This window comes from Drosophila takahashii, chromosome X (assembly GCF_030179915.1).
Source record: "Drosophila takahashii strain IR98-3 E-12201 chromosome X, DtakHiC1v2, whole genome shotgun sequence".
NCBI lineage: Eukaryota > Metazoa > Arthropoda > Insecta > Diptera > Drosophilidae > Drosophila > Drosophila takahashii.
Window position 1 is genome coordinate 10,936,944 of NC_091683.1, and position 20,775 is coordinate 10,957,718.

Below are 20,775 nucleotides of genomic sequence, written 5' to 3' on the forward strand. Positions count from 1 at the left end.
CTGTAACTTGTCAAAAAATGGTCCTACACCAAAAAGACATACTGTTTTGAACAGATAACAAAATTTGCAATAAATCCATAAAACTTTCCGTATGATTTTGAAAAAATAAAATTTTCGCCAATTTTAATTTTTTTTGTGGGGGGTACATCATAATTTTTTGCGAAAAATGGTCAAAAAATAAAATGTCAAGGTTTAAAAGCCAATCGTTAGGAAATTTAATAACGAGTTCAAAAAGGTATGACAGTCCATATTTGGATCAATATTTCCATTGTTTCGGTCAAAAAACTAATTATTTTTTGGTGGAAAATTGGGGTCTGGGTTTTTGGTAAAAATTGAATTTTTTTTTAATTTCATATTTAGGTTTTTAATATTTTCTCATAAAGAATATTCCCGACTCCAGGTTCAAAGTACATATTTTTTAATAAAATCTATTTTATGGATCACATAGTTATATTTCTTCCAAAAAGTGTATCACTAGCTGATGACCTACAGGCTCTATAATTTGGCTCATGATTTATAACTCCACCGTAAGCCTGTCTTGTAAGCCCAATGTTTTCCTTGTTCGAAGTGAAACTGTACAGCAGAGTACAGGCTTTTGGAGCTGTGGGCCCCCGTAAATCAAAAATCGTTCTCATAATCTTGCCTTATCAGCGCCCCATCAACAGATTTCTCCTCTTTCTTTCTCCGGCTTCTTTCTTCTTTTACTTTCATGCTCAGCTGCATGTTTTTCTGTTTTTACTGTTGATGTTGCTGCTGCTGCTGTTTGTTGTCCGTACTGTCCGTATTGTCCGTATTAGGCAGAGCTTATCTCATTGAGGTTTTTTTCTAAGGGGGGGTTGGATCTTGAGTCTTAGAAAGGGGGGTTTTGGGAACAAGCTGGAACATTGTGTGACAATTTGTAGTGCACAATGCCTCGCTTTGTTGCCCCCTTAGCTTTGGCCAATATTGCTGCCGTTACTTGCTTTGCTTTTCAGGCTTTTTCAATCTTTTTCCATCTTTTGCCATCTTTTTCCGTCTTTTTCCCTCACCTAGGTCTGGTTATTTTTTCTAGAGTTCTTCTCCTTGGCTCTGTGGCTCTTGAAATTGCCCATAAAGTTCAAAAATGTATGTGAATGGCCTTTGGCAACGGCAACGGCGGCAACTTCGCTTTTGCCATTTGCTAGTTCATGAAGAGCACACTTTTGTGCTGTTGTTGTGCTGCCTGTTGTTACTGCCGCACGCAATTTGGAATTTATTTACACAATAATTGGCAAGCTGAATCAATACAAAACGCTCTTGGCTGCCCACAAACAATAAATTAACAATTGCCACTTGATTGCTGAATAAAAAGTGATTACCAGCAGGGCAGGCAATCGATAAATGTAATTGAAAAGGTAAAAATATAGCTAGAGAACAAAGAACAAGGAATAAAGAAGAGAGATCTGGTACAGAAGAATTCTATAAAACATAATGGGCCACCGAATTAATTGATATCCACTTACGGGTCATATAAATGTAATTGCTGGGAGTAGATATTCAATACCTACTTATTTATGTAACCGAATGAACTATCTAACCATTTTTCGGTTCATTTACTGCTATAAAACTTGTATTATTTCTTCAACTGTACTTCAATGCAAGCAATTTCGAATTTGATTCCGATTAAACTGACCATAATAAACGATTTATGATTTCGCCTGAGAGCAATGGCAAATAACTGGAGAAACTTTTCAGATTTTTGTGTGGAAAACAGAACTTCCGCTTGCCGCAGAGAATCGGATAAAGAAAGACAGGAGGGGGATGGCAAAGAAACCGCAGAAAAGCCCCAAACTCAGATGCCCATGGCTTGATAAGCTCTGAGCCTGAGTCTCCAAGTTCCAAGGCATTCTCTAGATACAAGCGATAGATATTATATCCAAAGACCAAAGACTTCCTCATAGCTGAGAGCTGAGCAACGAAAAAAAGAAGAGTGGATGGGCGAAAAGAACCAAGTGCATAACTTAATTAGTGCATGGACAATGACCGAAAACTTTGGCGAGGCCGCGACAGAGATGCATCGGTAACTATCGATTATCGCCCAGGCATGTGAGAACTTGTGGTAACGCCCTCGGGAAAAAAAAAAACAAAAAACCAGCGATAAGCTTCAAGGCCCGAGAATAGAGACTCCGGACAAGCCCAGAGAAGAAGAGGCGAATTAAGAATAGACAAAGACAAAATTAATTGCAATGACAGGCGACTGCAAAAGGTGCGGCTCTCCGACCGAAACGCATCTTGGCATCCACATCACCTTCCCAAACAGCATCCACATCCAGATAATAACTTTGAGGGACAGGCGAGTCTGTCCTTCTACACAGAGAACTATTCTCTACATCTTAGCTAACTGCCTGCATTTATTGAAAAAGCTACAAATTAAATAGGAAAGCATTTACCACTAGCGCCCGAACAGGGACTACGCTTTTAACATATTACATGCATATTTTTTACTGATATTTTTTCACTGTGCACTCGCTCTGCCTTTTGTTCTCCTTTTCAAATTCTACCATTTATTTTCGTTTTGTCAGCAGTAAGCCAAGTGGCCAACTTAATTGTCGAAGAGTCGTCAAGGCGGTTCAAACAAATCAAAGCGAGCTACACTGAACCTGCACCTGAACCTGAACCACTGAGCTATAGCACCATTGCACCGCCTTTCGCTGCTTCTTCGGGCATTACTCAATGTCACCAGGGGGGGGGCGGCGGAAAACAGGAGGCGAAGAATTGGTGGCTGGGCGGTAAAATGCCGCCAAAGCGTTTTGCGTTGATCGTCAATTAGTTACACTAAGCCGCCACTGGACAATTTATGGCTGCTGGAGATGGGAGAGCAAAAGGCTCACGAAGATTTCAAAACGATTTGAGATTAAATATAGGAAATCACAATATTAATACCAATAAGAATATTTTTGAATAGAGAAAAAAAGGGTTATTTGGTTATATATTTTATATAAGAACTAACTATTATACCAATTCAATCTAAGTTCACAATTTAAGATTTCTTATGAATTTCGGTTTTTGTAGATTTCTTTCCATTTATAAAAGGCCTTCTTTTATAGTAACCATAGATGGTCGTGTCACGCAGCCATCGCTAAATTAACAAAGACAGACCTAAATGATTGTGAAGACGATTGCAAGTCGAGGGTGCGCATTAAGGCCGCTACAGATGGAGAGATGGATAGATGGATGGATGGGTGCGATGGCCAAGTGGACAGATGGATGGACGAGTTTCGTCTGAGTGACTAATTGCCAGGCGATTGCGTCCTGCACCTCAACTAAAAATAGAAGAAACACTGTCGCAAAAAAAGGCCAAGAGCCGGACCGCAATGATTAGACTTAGATTGCATTGGGTGGAAAGGAAAGGAAAGCCATTCTCCGCTCTCAGCCATTTCTGCCATTTCTGATTTCTTCTCCCGCAACCTCGACTTCTGTCTTCTGGGTTCTGTCTTCTGTTTTCTGTCCGATCCAATCCACTCAACACCTGCCTTGATTTGTGATCGCAATTACAGCGGAAGACATAAAATACACAAGTCCAAGTTGAACCGAGCCCGAAGTTGAGTGGAGTTCACTTCACTCTCCCACCCAAAACAAGAGTTTCCTCCACAGCCTGTCTTTCTTCCATTTGTCTTGTCTTCTTACCTTTGCTTCTGCTCAAATCTTCTCGTCTTCTGATTCCTCTGCGATTGCTTGGCGGCCTTAGCTGCAAGTAGATGGAGAAAGAGAATTTGTTTCTGTTTAGATAAGGTTTGATTAAAATTTATTATTCTACAGGGATATTTCTTAAAGGTTAAAATGATGATTGTTAATAGGCCTGGTTCAAGGAAATCTACAGAGGTTTCTTCACTCACTAAAATACGAATTATGTAATTTCCTAAAAGCTTATTCTGTCCACTTCATAATGACTTTCTCTGAGCATTTTTCACAAAACATCTCAAGTACACAGGTTTCTTTTACCAGCTCAATGCAATCTTCTTATCGAAGCTGCACCAAATTTATTAGGAAGATTGTTTTCCCCACTTTTCGGGTTTCGTTTTTTGCTGCTCAAGAGAAAAACCCGACTTTCAACAAATTATTGAATGATCTTGAGTGAAGTGAGCTCAAGATGATCCCAATTCCGGCATTTCTACGCTTCAAGTTCGTCTCGAGATTGGGATCTTTTACTCCATCAAGTGTTTTCTCTAACGGATCGCACTCCACACTCCACAGGCCACTCCACCTGAAAACAATGCCACTTAATTATAACATATCTTGGCCCCTCCATCGCATCTCCTTCTTATATGAACATATATATATATATATATATTAATAACAGAAAATGCACTTTCCAGTCAAATGATGTTGAAAACGAGTTTCCAATCGATTTGTGCTGCTGCTGCGCGGCTTCTTCTTCCTTTGTTGTTATTTTCTCTTCTCGTTTCGTTTAATTTAAGCCACTTTCTGAGGAGGCACACACATATATATATATATTGGCCTTTTACGATGGCAAAAGTTGAAAAATGAAAATTCCATTTGAGGCGGCCAGCGCGCTCCACTCAGTTTAGTTTTCAGTTCAGTTCATCCATCCATTCAGATGCCGAAACTCCGATTCTGGTTCTTTGAAAACATGTTTTTTCTGTGGCATCTTCTCTTGCTGCGTAACGGTAACTACTAGTAGGTAGATACACACAGATACAAAAAGATACACGGCTTTTACACCGCCAGCGAAAAGCTAATGACATATTGATATACACAGGCCCCCCTAACTATATAGCATATATTGCATATAGCATGGCAAATGCCACACCCATTTTTGTGGGTTAAAGTCGCTCGGGTTTTTTCTTCTCCTTCTTCTTCTTCTTGGATTTTCCAAGCAATAGACGAGATTTGCATGCAACATGCTGAGTAATTAAAACAACAGTGAGCGTCGAGCGGCGCAACATGCCGGCAATTAAGGCGGAGAATAAATGATTACTTGACCGAATTGCAAGTCTCCACCTCTCCAACTCTCCACCTCTACAACTCTCCACGCCGAGAGGCCATAAAACAAAAGACTCAAGACACAAACGCGACCAAATGCGGCTAGGGAAAGCGAAGAAATAAATAATCATTCTCCATTCAAATGAAATGGCCATTGCCATTGCTATGCAAATGTAAATGTAAAGTGCAACGCCTGGCTGGATTTGCTCTGGATTTTAAATACCATTACATTATAAGATCGTAGCCAAGAGAAAGAACATTCGCACACTCCAAAAACACACTTTCCACCATACACACACATTGCCATTTGCATACGCATGACGTTCGTAATTAGCCCTTCTTTGTTGTGTACTCATTAAATGCCGAGTACTGAGTACCGAGTACTGAGTACCAAGTACCAAGTACCCAGTACAGTGAACTCCAGTCCAGCCCACCTGAACCAAAGAACAACGAGGTGTATGAACCTAATGGGCGGCACTCACGCACCCAAGAAAAACTACCCAACTCGTTTTTCCCTCGAGCACGTCAAGTGCACCAAAAAATAAAGAAATAAAAACCATTTGGAATGTGTCGAAATGAGAACTTGAAATTGACACTGGTCACGGACCCTAAGAAAATGAAATGGGAACACTTTCACACGTTCACCGGTTAGTTTTTCAGCTTTCTGTGTTGTTGGGGCAGAAGACCTTTCTTCTTTCTTTCAGCGCCCTCGCCATCAATCAATTTAAATTTAAATTTGAATTTTTTGGTAATTTACACCGAGTTAAATACAAAAAGAAAGGAAGAACAGACGGCTTTAATTGGCCGTAATTATGAGCGGGGCATTTCGTGCTTTAGGTAGATAAAGCTTGTGAAAGCTGTAAATGCATAAAATGCCTTTCTTACCAAATACATTTTTTTTTGTTCTCAAGGAAATATGCTAATTTAAAATGAAGGGAAATTTTGTTTAACAGGTTCGTAAAGATAATTGTTTTAATAAATATTTAAAAAATTCTTGAAACATCGACTTTCTCTTAAATTAGTTTATTTGATTTGGAAGAAAATATTTGCTCAATGAATGAAAACCATTCAGCAAATGATGGATCGAATGACTCATTCTACTTTAAGGCGTCTCAATAAAGACATACCATTCATAAGGTATTCGCTTGTTAATCATAAATTGGGTAGGATTTATTAGGTCTTAATAAGTCTTCAAGTTCTCTACAGAATGAAGGTAAGTTTATGGGCGGATTTCTATTTTATTATTCGGATGATAGGATGGGCACTAAGAAATGTTCTATAATTCGAAACTAATTGTCTTTATGCATTTATGCAGGCGGATTTAGTCTATAATTTATTACTACTCAATCGGCATAAGTGATTCGCTTTGCTCCGGAACAATCAGCTATTCAAATTAGCCGGCAGTTTGATTTGCATTCGTTTGGAACCGGGCCATTCATTCCATTCCATTCATTCACTCGCCGATTATTCACTTCACCATCTTAAGTGCATTCATTTAGCGTTTACTGCTATCGGCCTCATATTCCATTGAATAATTTTATGGCCTAATTGGGAACGAAAGTTTTGGGTCCACAGCGTCATTGTGCTATGACAAAAATAAAACACAGAAAAAGCATAAGCCAATATACCGAATCCCAAATACCGAAACCAAAGCCAAAAACAGAGATACGAACACAACTTTGGCCCACATTTTCCTCCTTTTTCTTGGCCGCCGCCGAGAACCAGCTATATAAGTCATAACTAAGAAGCATTTCGTTTTAATATGGCTTATAATACCAAATATGGGGGGAAGTTGGGCTGGGAAGTCGGGGCTGTAAACAAAACAACCGTTGGAATAGCACAGATTCCTCAAGCGAGATCTTGGCTGCCTGTTCTTTTTTTTTTTGATAGCATAGCTTTTTATAACACAGTGTTTTCGTTTTGTTTCCGTCAAAAGAAAACGAAAAGATTTCAGCTGGAACGACGACACAAGTGCCAGATCATCGTCATCATCATCATCGTGGCCGAAGAATCAGAATCTACACCATCACGATGATGATCTGGCTTATATTCGGTGTAATTACCATGGCCAAACGACGAAGCAAATTCGATTTGGAACAGTTTTCGTTTTATTGCCAAAATAAAAAAGAGAAAAGAAGAAAGACGAAAGAGCCACTTTCCTATGATTCGTTCGCTTCAAGGCCAGTTGGTTTTGGAGTGTCTGTCTTTTTTTTATTTATTTATTTTTTTTTTTTTAATTTTTTCAAATGATCACTACTTTTACCAGAATCCCAACAATGCAAATGTAATCCTTTAAGCACTGAATACCTGGCCCTTCTAAAACAAACTCTTTCGCTGACTTTGAGCACGTCTGAGTGACTGAGCCCATCTCTCGAGAACCCACTTCAATCATCACTCGTCACTCATGTGATCCTCACTCGCCACTCGTTGCTCATCAGCCATCACTCGGTCTTGTATCGCTTCACCCATTCCTCAGCGGGCCCTCGAAATCCCAAGTGGTAAGTGAGTGGGTGAGCTCTACTCATTCGCCTGGCGAATCTCCAACTCCAATTGTGTGTTGTCATGCGTCTGGGGCCGAACAGGTGCCACCAATTGAATCCGATTCCGAATCCGAATCCAAGCTGACCCACATAGGCAACCCAAAAAAAAAGGCAGTAGAAGAAAGATTACAGGGGAGGCGAGGAGAATCTGTGCCAAGCCAAGCGGCACAAGCCAAAAAGAAGGCCACCAAAGCGGCAAGCTAATGAAATCGGAGATGCTAATGAGGGGAGGCTGCGAGCACGAAGAGTGCTGTTCATTAGGTAATAAAGCATCAGTCACAGACTCTGCAAAGAATCATTATTTCAATCTATTAAAGTGGCAAGGATACAAGGAATCATTATTCCAATATATCCTAACTCATTAAGACAACATAAAATCCCTAAAGCAGATATCCAATGTAAAGAATAAGGATGGAGAAATTACTATAAACCAATTAAGACACAAACTCAATTTAAACAAATCTATATTATCTATATTGAAGACAAGAGAAAGAGGAAAAGAAAGAGCAGCTGCAGCTACCGCCAGAGGGCGCTGTCTTACTACTGCCCATGTTTAAGTTCCCCCCCAAAAGAAAATTTCCACAGTCCGTTGTATTTTTGTGTGTTTGATGTGCCAGATTTTAACCGACCGAAGAAAGGGGGACTCGAAGATAGAAGACGGAAGAGGCGAGGAAGAAGAACGGCCAGCTGGAGTGACCGCCAGAGGGCGCTTTTCCCGGCTCATCTCAATCAGACCGAATTCATTCGTTTCATTTGGAATTTCAAATTAGTCGGCCGCCCGCAACCAATTTCCGCTTTTGGTCTAAACTGGGCCAAAAACGTACGTTCGCGTTCGCGTTTAGCGTTAAATCTTTTGTGTTCTGTTTTGTTTCTTTTCCGTTTTTGGGTCAACTTTGAACACGCATTGGAAAAGAGAAATGTGCCGAGTAAGTTGAGAGTTTAAAGTGGAAATCCGTATTTAATGAGGAGAAAATGCGATGTTATTTGTCTAGTTTTTCTCTACCATACCATTCGATATTTTTTTTCTTCAATTTCTGCCTCAATTGATGGATTGCGAGGCTGGTTTAATGGCGCTGTCGTTGATTTGCATCGCGGCAAGACATTAATTGATGTTGGGATGCTAATGCCTGCCCCTTGGGGTCGGCATCTCATTTGGGTTCTTTGTTTGCCGCTTTTCTTTAACCGAAGTGCAGAAGTTTTCCGCCTGCAGGTTCCAGGTTCCAGGTTCCATTTCCCAAATCGCCTTTAATGGCTTCTCTGTGTTCTATGGTCGCTGTGTTCTTTGCGCCTCACTTTTTTTTCGTAACATTTTTTACGATTCGATTATAAAAGTATAACCCGCACTCACAGAGTCGAGGTCGTTTTTATGCAAGATTATTACATTATTTCCGGGGCGCTGAAAACAATAAAGTTTTCATTCGAACCAAGTTCGTTTTGCTACTGGGAAACCCATTAAACCAGACGCCAGACACAACACACCACACCATCTGGAGGCCCCCTAAAAATGGGGTTTGGGTTGGGTTGGTTTTGGGCTGGGTTTTTGTGTTGTCCCCGGTATCTGTATCTCTACCCATCTCTCTCCCTCACTGTTTCTTCACATTTCCAACCGCAATGTTCTTCTGCTTCTGCTTTTCTTCAGCGACGGTGGTTTTTTTAATGCGTTTCTCATGCTCTCGGGACCGTTGCTTTAGTTTTTCTGCGCACACGCACAAGAACACTGGCCACTAAATGCTTTCCTAATGAATTGGGTGACCATACCGCTGGGTAATAACGGTTAATTGCGTTAATGACTTTAGCAGAAAACTGAAGAACTGAAATAGCCAACAGCCAAACAGCGGGAAAAGAGCATGGAGGGTGGGCTACCCACCAATTGCAACTTTTAGTTTTTATACTTTTTTGTAAAGCATACTTTAGCTTTAAATTCACCAATTTTTAAAGAGGAAAAATAATAAATATTTTAATTTAAATTTTTAAGAAACAAAACTATTAAATATTTTGTGATAAAAAAAATGAAATATTTATGAGGCAGTTCTTCTTGGCCACCACTTTAAAGTCTTGCGTTTTCCAATGAAATTAAAAAGGTGGCAGCAAGCTCTGCAAACGCATCCCCTATTGGTCATGCACATGAACAATTCAAGGAAATTTCGAGTTTGCTGCCTGAGTCTTTCCTTTTCAAGTTCGTCTCCCAAGTCTTTCGTTTTCAATTGCGTTACGGGAAGAAAAAAAAAAGCGTAAAAAGGTGCACGAAAGGGGCCTTTGAGCAGGTGACAATTGGCCGGGCAAATAGTGGTATAAAATAAAATAACTGAGAAGAGACCTCCTGGCCAGAAACCTACTCACTCCGAAAGGTGTCACTTTTGACGACGAGAAAGGAGGTAATCATGCTCGTAATGGAAACGAAAAAAAACGGAGAGAAAGAGGTGCAATAGAATGGAAGAAGAGACCAACGCATTTTTTAGATGGAATTTTCTGAAATTCTTTTCTTTACTTTGGCTGTAGATATTTAAAGAAAGATTTTTGTTATTTTAAGTTATTGAACAGGATTCTTTGGCGTTTTGGTTTAGGAAAAACCCGATTTTGTAAAGATTAGCTATGTAAATTTATAAACTATACTTTTTTATATAAATATGGGAAGCTTTAAAAAATTTTATTTTAAATTAAAAAAATCTTTCTATTTTTAATTTTGGTTTTTATAAAGTTTTTTTAAAGGCTTTAGCAAATAGATTATTATAATTGTTCTTTATATTGGCCTCTTGTATAGTTTATTATTTAAAATGTTTTTGATATAAAATCCTTGGGCGCACGACTTTAAAAATTTGTTTATCCACTTTTGTTTTGAAAAAAAAATGTAAAAAAAATCACTTGTGCGTTTTTTGCGTTTTGGTCTCTTACCTTTTGCTTCGTTTATATTGCACGTTAATCCTTTAGCGAGTGTTTTTCAGTGTGTTTTTGCACTTTCACAGTTTGTGTTTTTTTTGTATTTGACGGTGGTTTTCGGTGGCTGTTCACTTGTGGTTGTGTTCACTTGCCAAAATCGCAGCCGCAAGGAGTGGGATTTTTCACACACGCGATTGAACCAAAAAAAAAAAAGAAGAAGTACAGAATGTGTCCACGCTGCTGATGAATCCGCTGGGCGATGATGATGATGGTGTGGTTTTTTTTTTGGTGATTGGCGATCAACTGCTGGCTGAAAACTCGAGCGGTACGAGGTGTTAGCACTTCAATTGCATCACGCGCAATGGCTGCTGTTGGCGGTCGAGCGCCACTTTTATGCCTTTCCCAGCGGTCCGAGCCATCCAGCCACAAGAAGAAGAACCAACCATCCAAGCCCAGACCCAAGCCCGAACCCCCAATCCGAATCCGAATCGGAATCGGAGTCCGAAACCCGGAGAGCGGCTAAGAACGGACAGAGAAAGCAGCAGCACAAGCCCCATTTCCACCGCACTCACACACACACACACACAGAAGCATTATCAGCGCTCTCACACGCTCCAGCGATCGTACACTCGGAGAAATATTTTTAAAAATATTATTTTCACCTAGGTGGCATTATAGGCAACATTTCATAAAAAGCACAAGAATGAACTTCTTGGATAAAAACTACTTATTTTTGGGTTTATATGAGCGTTCTTACTCTTAGAAATTGGAAAATAAATGGACTCTTTTCCAAGTGTACAAAAAGTGAGAGAGCCCGCTGAGAGAACGCTCTTCACAATTACAACTCTCTTCCGAGGCCGCTCTTTGTTTCTTTCTTGTAAAGTTCATAGCATTGAACTTGAAAGAGAGAGAGAGAGAGAGAGATCAGAGCGACCTTCTTCTTTTGCAACGGCACCTGTTAACAGAGTTACAACCATTTGCATGTACAGTGGGCACCTCGGTAAGGAGAACTCCATATTACAGTCAATAAATGTGTAAAATGTTTCCCAATAGTTTAAGGAATTTTTAATGATATTCTTATAAAAAATGTCTTCAAGTAAAAATATTTTAATATAAAAAATACAATAAAGCAATATTTGCCCTTTTCCTTTTTTTCCATTAGTTCATTATTTCTAGCTTGCACTGTTTACCACATTTCCACGTCAATAAAATTTGCATATATTTTTCTATTATATAAATATGTTTTTGATAAATAAATATTTAACACTACGGTATAATATTAACTTTAAATTAAATAATATGCGTACTTTCCCTGGCAGGGATCTCCTTACAAATAAAGACCAAAGATGATTTGGATATTATTATTTAAAAATTTGAATTTTTCCCCCCAGCAAGGATAATGAAACGGAAATCCTACGTAAATCCTCCAAGTAAGCAGCATCTAGCGGTTGGGAAATCTTTATCTGCCGAGTGTGTACAATAGTCGTAATAAAGCTGATAGTTTAGCCACCCAGGGCGGTATTTCTGGCAATGCCACCTGATATAAATGTATATGTATATTCCCCACTATATAGCAAAGTAAGCCATAGCACGCCCATTAAAACAGGGTCGTAATGAACAAATTTTGATCGCCCCGGCAAAAGTGCGGAACGGAATGGAACGGAACCAAGCGGCACTTTATTTGAACTCGCTCGGTGAAGGGGGATTCTCGAGGAGAGAAGAGAAATGACGATGTGAAACACATATTTGCATTATACATTAACGGTCGCCAGTGTCAAGGGAGGGAGGGGCAGGGGCGGCGAGGGGGGGCGACTAGGGGAAGCGAGAAACCAAGAAAATAAACATTAAAGTAAGTCGCGGCGGGGTTAGTGAGTAGTTGGTGCACTCAGAAAAAATTTTTTATTATTTTAAATTTCTTTTTTTTTAAGTTCTGTAAATTTTAGAATTTTAGGTATCAGACTTAAGAACCTAACAATTTTTTTTATATATTACTAGAAAGATATTAATTCTTTATATAATACTATTTTTCTCTTTGTGTAGCACTGAGTGAACAGTGAGCAATGAGCAATGAGAACTTAGCCAAAGTCGCTCCACGCACTCAGGTCATTGCCATGCTGTCGTTGCCTAACATTTGGCCAACAGCAAATGGCTAACAGAGAGCGCCGAAGAGTTGGCTAACAGAGAAATGCTCCTGCTCTCTTCAAGTGCAGCTGCAATGGCAATCATAATTCATTAGAGCAACATCAATCGGTATCAAAATCGGGGCTTAGCACACAGGAAAAAAAAGATATTAAATGAAGATCGATTGGATTCCTAATTAACATGATATATTGCTGTGAAAAATGGGGTATGCTTTGCTACTAAAGCCTAAATTAATATTACATAATTATATCAAAAAATTGAATAGACTGAAACCGTTTTATATGCAGTTTTCCATTTGGAATTGATCTGATTTTCTTTTTGTGTGCGGAATCGGGAATGAGCAAAGCTTGACATAACAGCAAAATGAATTGCTTTTCACCGAGGTGTGGAGATGCAGTTGCAGTTTGCTGCGGTTGCAACTGTTGCAGTGGCAACCGTAATTAAGATTGGAACGAATTGCAGAGCAGAGTCGTAAGAATTTAAGAACAGGAACGAGCCGGAGAATCAGCCACAGTAGCCACCGCGAAAGCGTAAAGAAATCACTTAAATTGATACAAATAAAAGCTGGGGATATTTGTCAGAAAGATATGGGGTATATACGTTATAAGCAATAAATCAAATTTTTAATATATATATATATACATATATATATATATATGATTTTTTAAATAATAGGTATAAAAAATAATTAAGAAAACAGATCTCATATAAAAAATGTAGATCTTTTCTTATTCGTTTGACAAACTTGGTTAAAAATTGATCATGATCTCTTGGAATCTTCTTATAGAAGAATTGTTCGTTGCGCTCTTTGAGTTCCGCTTAGTTTTCCTATGCCCCCTTCCACAATTTTCCACCTTGCACTGTGTCACACAAACCAATAAACAAACAAACAAACATGTGTGTGTATATATGGAAAAGCACCGTTGTGTCAACTGTCTCGCTCACTGGATTTTGGGCGCCATCCCCCAGAAATTCTTGAGCTTCAGCTACCAGATCTTTCAGATCTTCTGGTTCCGGCCGATGCATTTTCGATCAACGTAAATTGCCAGGCTTTCTGGTTGTAAACCCCTTTTCACCATCACATTTTCCAGTTTTCGCGCCATTTATCGAAGAATTCTGGACATGTTCTAAATTTTTGCAGAAGCTTTTACTTTTTTGGTCTTTGTTTCAGTCCATCAGATGATCTATACAAATTTACAAAAATTAAGATGTTTAAATTTTTGGTAATCTATAAAAATGATTATTATATTTATACCCTTGCAGAGGGTATTATGATTTCAGTCAGAAGTTTGCAACGCAGTGAAGGAGACGTTTCCGACCCCATAAAGTATATATATTCTTGATCAGCATCACAAGACGAGTCGATCTAGCCATGTCCGTCTGTCCGTCTGTCCGTCTGTCCGTCTGTCCGTCTGTCTGTTTCTACGCAAACTAGTCTCTCAGTTTTTGAGCTATCGGGATGAAACTTTCCCAAAAGTCTTCTTTCTATTGCAGGTAGTATATATGTCGGAGCCGACCGGATCGGACAACTATATCTTATAGCTCCCATAGGAACAATCGGAAAAAAAAAACTTTAAAAAATTCTAGCTTCGGTGTTTTTTGAAATATCACCTTCTACTTTTGGGGATGTTATTTTTTAAATATATTTGAATTTCGAATTAATTATTTAAAAAATCGGACTACTATATCATATAGCTGCCATAGGAACGATCGGAAAATTAATGGAAAAGTAATAGGAAATAAATTCTAGCTTCTTTGGTTTTTATTGTATTATCTTCTACTCTAGGATATGACTCTTTTTAAATATTTCCGAATTTCAATTTTAATTTAATCAAAATCGGACGACTATATCATATAGCTGCCATAGGAACGATCGGAAAATTAATGAGAAATATTAGAAAATTGAACATTTTTGCGATTTGTTAATTAATAGGAATGATCTGCAAGGGTATATAAGCTTCGGCTGGCCGAAGCTAGCTTCCTTTCTTGTTTTCTAAACATTTTATGTTAACCTACTTATATTTGCCAACTGACCTATATATTCCATTGTATCCCATCTATATAATTTGGATCTGCATGAAGGTCGGATAACCTTTCACCGTCAGCGAAATCCGAATCAAAATCCGTATAATCGCTTGTTGATTTTAGACCGCTGCCTGATTTAACTTCATTTCTTGTTAATTACTTTTTATCATTGGCTCGTCTATTTGGTTCGTGATGCAGGCGCCGATATGGCCCACAGATGGCCATTAACCCGTTAGCTTTCTTTCAATGGGAAATTGATTGTCCCAACTAGATTCGTGCCTCCGACTTTTACGATAGCTCAAAAAAAAAAAACAAAAAACATCGAAACACCGGCCAAAAGTCGTCAATGGATCTCGCCCCGTTTGATCATTATAACCGGAAGCTGTTGATCGCCAACGGGAGAAGTGGAGAGGTCGAAAGAGTCCCAAGAGGAATGGTTTAACCAAATGACGTAGAATGAGGAGATATAATGATGGATTCCCTTTATTTTTTTTTTGGGCAGGGAGGGGAGGGGTTTTCATGTTCGGTGTATTAGATGTCTGGATTTTATGGGCTGGGAAGCGGATTGTGTTATTATCTATTGCCAGGGGAATTCCTCGGGGAGCATGTGATTACATAATTAGAGGATCATCTTAGAACTAGTATCCATTCAAAAAGAGAAAAATTCAATCTTCTGAAAATTAAATCATTAAACTTAAGGATGGAAAGATGCCCGATTGCTTATTTTTGTGGTGCAGCCTAAATGCTATTTAAATTTCTTTAAAAATGTATATCCTGCTACCTTCACCAAAGGCTACGACTAAAAACATTGGGCGTAAGTAGCAATGATTTATTACAACTCAAATGCGGCCCTAAGCTATAACTCGGACTAAGGCTAAATCATCTCTCCTAACCAGAACTCGCGGCATTAGCGCTAATAAAGCCGAGAAATCCCCATGATCATTGCTCATCTGCGTCTGCAATCCAATCTCTGTGCTGTGCTGTGTGGACCGCTTCCAGGTGTCCATCATGACTTGGCCTAAACCCTCCTTCAGCTCCGTCAGTTACCACTTTCCTTGGCACTCTTCACACCTTTGCCAAGTGCCGAGTGGCAGCAATTCCGTTTGTCCGAAAACAAAACGGCCAAAAAGGCCCAAAAAGCCATTACCAACACACAATCAGCCAACGTGGCTAATTAGCGCCTTCAAAGGCAGTAGAAGTTGGAGCGGAGGAGCAGAAATGCACTTGGAAAAATACACTGCTAAAAGGAAAAAGGTCTATAATGATCTTAAAATGGTCAACAAAGAATTTGAATATCGGCAGTATCAGATGTGATATATTATTATAATAAAAAAATTCAAAATACTCTATAATATATATTTAAAAATACTAAACGATAATATAATACTATTATGATTATTATTAAAAAATATTATTGGTTAATACTTTAAAATATATATTATAGGGAATTTTTTATTTTATTTTTTATGCATTTTCTTTCAGTGTTCCTGCCGGAGAGAGCGAGATGGAGACGTCAGAATGGTGGCTTTCAAGGAGGAGGGAATGCAACAAGGATCGGGAATGGGAATGGGGATAAGCCCGGTCATTTATTATGGCCAACGGCTGACGCTGAGCCACTGAGCCACCAATCCAGGTGATTAGCGTGGATTGCGGATTGGGAACTCACTCGGATTTAGCAGAGCAGCAGCAGATTTAGCAGCAGAGGATCAGGAAGCATTTGGGGGCCTGAGTGGCAGGCGTTGCCCATTTAGGAGCCTAATTAATTTTGTCCCATTCGCCGGCTGCCCTGACATTTATCTTAATATTTTTTGGCATCACCTGTTGACAAGATCGCTACGAAGTGGAGGTGGTGGTGAAGATATGGAGGTGGGCAGACAGACGACAGTGATTGCCATTTTGCATTTTGCCAATTTAAATGAAGATGCCGGAGACATGCGAAGCGCACATCGATCATCATTTGCGGCACGATAAAAAAAGAAAAAACATAGAGACAGGGGAGAATCTGCACGAGATGAGGAAAAAAGTGAAATGCCTTGGAATCCATGGAGGCGGGACTAAAACAGAGAAGGAGGAGGAGGTGGAGGCCCGCTGGTCATACAATTGCTGGCCAAGATGATGATGATGATGATGCTCTCCGCCATGAGCTGCAGACACTGTCTCTCGCACCCTGGGCATTAGAATTAAGCTGTAACTTTGCATCAAAATTAAATTTATAGCTCCGCAAGACAGCCAAAGGAAAATCAGAAAAATTGCTGGCACAAAAACCACAAAGAAAATAGAAAAGATTTCAGTTCCCAGTTGATCGTCGAATAGCTAAATGCCCTGGAAATTAAAAGCAAGGCCATAAAAAAAGTACAGGAGCTAACCACAAAATGAATAACTATGAAAATTCAAATTACAAAGACAACCACTGGAATTCACCGGAAAAATTCACTTGAAAAAAATCTACCAAGGATATTAAATTATCTGGGGTAAACATAGCTATACATATTCCAAATATTATAATGCGCAAACTCATAATTTTACTTTCACTTTAAATACCTTCTTAATGTTATATATAAATATATTTTAAAACATTTAAATTTTGTAATCTTAGAAATCGTAAATCATCAAAACCAATCACTTAAAAAATAATATATATATTTCCCAATGGCATAATCGGTTTTTAACTATTCCATCACTTCCAAATACCCTGTTAAGCACAAAGCACAGCTGAAGAGACTACAAAATATATATACGAGAAAAAATCACCACTATAATAACCGATGCGGCCAAGACATTAACTCGACATCGGGTTGAGGGGGCGGAGAAAGATGATGATGGTGGGGTGGTGGGCAGGGGACGTTGGGGAGAGGTGGCGGTAAGAAGTAAGGGGGGAGGGGGAAGGCGATGACGGCCGTCGTCACATTCACATGTGAAAGTTGTACGAAATCAAGAAAATTTATTTAGAAAATCACAAAATGAGCCGCCAAGGCAGCAAAAACAAAACCGAAACCGCGACACAAAAACAGTTGGATACTAAAAAAAAACGAAAAAAAAATAAGTGGGGCTGAAAGGGGGTGGGGATTTAGACGGGATTGCATGCTGGTCGAAACGACCTCAGATCATGACATATGAGTTTGTTATGATGATCACGTCTTTGGATGGTCCACTCTAAACAGTGTTGGAAAGTACCTAGGTATTTTTGGGTACCTGTTATATTTTTTTATCAACGATCACAGATCAAAAAGTGAATTTTTCATAGCTTTTTATATAGAAAAATTTATAATAAGTAAATAAATATAAAATAAATTCTTTCACTTAAAGTGTACTTAATTTTGCAAAATACCTCCTGCATAGTTACAATGTCTAGTTCCTTTCCCAACACTGACTATCACTCATCAGCGAATCCACATGACCCATTTGTGGTGATGATGGGATGATGGCACATATATGCAGATGTCGGCGAAATTGGGTTTATGTTCAAAACCCAAAGACGCCGCATGAGCCGCTGAGTCCCCCAACTAAACAAAAAAAAAAACAGAAAAGGAAGTCCAATCAGCGGGCAACTGATTGCAAAGACTCGCCGAGTGATCAACACCTCTTTCTAATCGTTAAGTTGATTTCGCCCGGGTGCATCACAGATCGTTAATCGCCACTGCGGCTTTATAATTCGGGGGTTCTCGTTAAAACCGAGAGAACCACTGATTGTGCAAGTCTAAATTCGAGTTAACGTCTCGACTGGGTAATGAATCGTAGTAATGAATCAAGTGATCTTTGTGTTGATTTCAGTGTGCATTGTGCTCCTCTCATCACGGTTCTGCAATGTGAAAATTATTATTCTGCACGAGTTCTAAATTCAAAGGAAATGCATGCAAAGGCAGCGAAATAATTACAATGATATTAAGAATCTAACAATGTTCATTAATTGTTACAATCAACATAATGGTTTATTCGATACATTAACCACGGATTACCATTGAAAGCTTAATTATCGGCATTAAAATTACTAAATCAAAAAGAAGAATATTTCTAAAAATGTAGAATTTTAGTAAGAATTTTATTTTGATTGATTGAAGATTATATACATTTTTTAAGAGCACCATTTTTGAATTCAAATCGACGATGACCTTCACTGATTTTGTGATACAGTCTCCATTCTATTTTTGCGTTCGACAGCAACCCATTTCCTTTTGTTTTTTCCCCTGCCGACCTGAGTTTGTTTTCCATTTGCATTCTTGTAAAGAATTTTCTATTTGCTCAGGCCGAGTGGTTGGAAAACAAATAGCGTACAACAATGCGGGAATTAGTGCAAACTTGGCACATCTCATTCCAGGTCCGTTAGTCAGCTAAAATCTAAAATACAAACAGACGGAGATGGGCGGCGATTTATGGATATAGAGCAGGGGCTGAACGAACACGTATGGCAGAAGGGGTCGAAAATGTGTTCGCAACGGAAGAGGCGAAAAAACAAAAGACTTAGGCAACGAACTCGCCGCCTCTTTGGATATAATTATCACCCTGTCCATATTGTTCTAACGTGAAAGTAAAAACCGTTAAGAATTAATATCTATTTGGTCAAAATGCGCAAAAAAGCTAAAACGAACAACAGAGGCCGCCAAAAAAAACAAGAACAACAAAAATAAAAATAAACTTTTTCTTTTACTGGGTCAGCTGTGGTGATTTTTTTTTTTGTTTTTCTGTCTCAGTTATTTGCCTTTTCTTTTCTATTTTACCTCTTTTATTTCGCTTTGTTTTCTTTCATTCCCCGCGCAAAAAAAAAACATGATCCCACAATTGACGGGGGCAAACAACAAACGCCGCTCGCTGTCTTCCAAATAGAACCTCCATTTGGCCAAATAAATATTTGGCGATTTATGACGATTATCAATAGGAAAGTGATACACGACCCACACGACAAACTCGAGTCCAGAATTGCTGACCCCGAAGAACCCAACCCAAATTTAAATTGGCTAACGGAAGAAAGTGAAGAAATCCAAGGAGGATATTCCCTTTTGGGAAAGGTATTGATAAATGCGAATAAGACGGTCTCTTTATACTCTTTATGGGACTCTACTATTATTATATTATTGGATTGCCATTCTTTATAACATCATATTCCAACATTGTAGCCAAGTCCGCATGCCCCAAGCACTCTTTACGATCCATAATGAAATGGCAAGACAATGCTAATCAATTTGCATACAGAGGAGGCGTCGAAGCAAATCTGGTGGGTTGGGTTTCGATTCCGATTTCGGATTCGGGATTAATGATGATGGTGACGCCGATGACGACGATTGTGAGTCATCGTTAGACGTTAGACGGCATAATGATTGCTCCCAATCCCGACGAGGAACGGGTTTCGATTCAATCGTTCGTTCGTTCGGCAATCATGTGCCGTTTTCTATTGCCATTCCTGTTCGATTCGATTCTATTCCAATGCGATACGATCTGCTCCGAGGTGGTCGTCGCCATTTATCGGTATCGGCGCATATAGTTTTGTGTAATATCAATCATAATCAACGACAGTCGTTAATTTCGTTGGGTTTCGTCAATTTGCCTGGAACGCGACACATTCTGTCAGCGATCGCGACGGCTAACTGCAAGATCATTATCGCTAGATTATTATCTCCGTGGTCCATTCATTATCATTATGCTGATTAACAGCGACAACAGTAGAACACGCCAAAGAACTGTTAAGATCTGTTAAGATACTATATGTAACTTTGCGTTTAAGGAGTTGGTCGGCTGGGGAACTCATCAATTTTACTTATAAATAGATTTAATTTTAGATTAAAGCTTGAAAAAATTTCGGCAGTTTGTTATATGCGAATCCATAATTTTCACCCCAAAATATCGGTTCTTTGGTCGTAACAATTGAAGTAATGATCCAAATATGGAGTGTCATACCTCGATGAGCTCGTTATTAAATTCCCAATCGATTGGCATTCAAACCTAGAAATTTTTAAATTTTGTAATTTTTTTCAAAAAATGCGAAAATTTATCAAAAAATAAATTTCCCAGAAAGTGATGCCATTCGTTAGTATAGGTCGTTAGCTGTTCAAAACAGTCGGTCTGTTAGCTGTGGGCCTCGAATTGTCCAAGCTACGACTAAAAAACCATAGAATAAGTAATATTTTCGTCGAAAATTCGAATCCATAATTTTCACCCCAAAATATCTTTTTTGGTCGTAACAATGGAAATAATGACTTTTAATTTCTTTATACTTTATTATCAAGTTTTTCGACAC

The 20,775-nt window shown here is 38.9% G+C and overlaps 1 protein-coding gene across 2 annotated transcripts in view; it reads right to left on the minus strand.

Moving 5' to 3' along the window:
- The window catches only part of tyn (trynity), an 83,350-nt gene that overhangs the window by 26,480 nt on the left and 36,095 nt on the right, over positions 1-20,775 (minus strand). Inside the window, exons 1-2 of one of the 2 annotated variants that reach the window (XM_017139977.3) lie at positions 10,395-10,756; positions 3,646-3,706 (exon numbers count right to left, since the gene is read on the minus strand). The gene's annotated coding sequence lies outside the window, so the exon portion shown is untranslated. Of the gene's footprint in view, positions 1-3,645; positions 3,707-10,394; positions 10,757-20,775 lie in introns of those variants that run through there. The other variant, XM_070218879.1, reaches the window with a different exon arrangement.